Raw genomic sequence first — 1,443 nt, 5'->3', positions numbered from 1 at the left:
CCGCCAAAATAATATGAAATTATAGTATCATGCAGTTTTAAATTATGAATAAATGTGTTAATAATTTTCAATTTGCTTACTTTAATAACGTTAAGGCTATTCTATCTTCTTTTACAACGTGTAAAAAGCCCAGCAGTATGGCTTTGTGTATGTTTGTGTGTGTGTGTGTTTATGTGTGTGTGTATGGGGGGAATCTCAATAGTGATTTATAGATATTAAGTGGTTCGTCCAATCTGTGAGTAGGCAGAACCAGAGTTGGAACCCAGATCTCAGTACCCCTAATACAACTCTTCCTTCCTCACAGTGGGATTATGTCCTGATAAACCAATTATGGGTAGAAAATATCAGTTGAAAATGTACTGAATACACCTAACCTATGGAACATCATAGGTCAGCCTAGTCTACTTTAGACATGCTTAAAACATTGATATTAGACTACAATTGTGCAAATCATCTAACACAAAGGCTATTTCCTAATATAGCTCATGCAATTTGTCTACTGTATTGAAAATGAAAACCAGAATGGTTGTTTGGTTGTCAGTGTACTGGTTATTTACCCTTGTAATGGAGTGGCTAACTGTGAGCTGAGCAGCATCACGAAGGAGTGTCACACCACATATCACTGGTTCTGGAGAAGATGAAAATTCAAAGTCTGGCTTCTACTGAATGCATCTATTTTTTGCCCTCTCCTGAGGTCAAAAATTCATAAGAAGAACCATGGTAAGTTGGGGATGTCTGTACACTGATCTTTCTTCTCTATTCTGCCTTTTATATAAATAACATACCCAATAGATTTCTAAAGTTTGAGTAAAATAATTCCAGCATGTGAATCTAGCCCAATATGAAAGTTGTGAAGGCACAGATCGAGGTGGTGATGACCATTAAAATTTTTGTAGTCACATGATAGGTCTTTTTGTGTCTGCCTGGGCATCAAGGTATAAATCATGGAATTTACAATAACAACTTATCAACACAGATTTTCAAACAAAATGACAAAATATTTTATTGGTTCAAATAATTTTTGGATAATTTATGGGGTTAGTTTATCCACCCACTTCTTTGAGGAATGAACTATAATAATGAAACTTATGTTCTTTATATCATAAAATGATGGAGATGGAATGGCTTGAGTGTTCGTTTATTTTAGTCCCTTGGACTAGGATAGTACAAAACCTTTCCAAGTAGATGGATACCTACCCTGTTCTTGAGAAGACTTCATAATCTTAATTCAATTCCAATAGACAGATACTTAGTTATGCTCTTATATGGGGCGCCTGGGTGGCTCAGTCGGTTAAGTGTCTAACTTTGGCTCAGGTCATGATCTCACAGTTTGTGCCTTTGAACCCCATGTCAGGCTCTGTCCTGACAGCTCAGAACCTAGAGCCTGCTTCAGATTCTGTGTCTCTCCCTCTCTCTGTCCTTCCCATGCTCATGCTCTGTCTC

Source organism: Hyaena hyaena, unplaced genomic scaffold (genome assembly GCF_003009895.1).
Source record: "Hyaena hyaena isolate Hyena2069 unplaced genomic scaffold, ASM300989v1 scaffold_1076, whole genome shotgun sequence".
Classification (NCBI taxonomy): Eukaryota; Metazoa; Chordata; class Mammalia; order Carnivora; family Hyaenidae; genus Hyaena; species Hyaena hyaena.
This window is presented reverse-complemented; position numbering follows the sequence as displayed.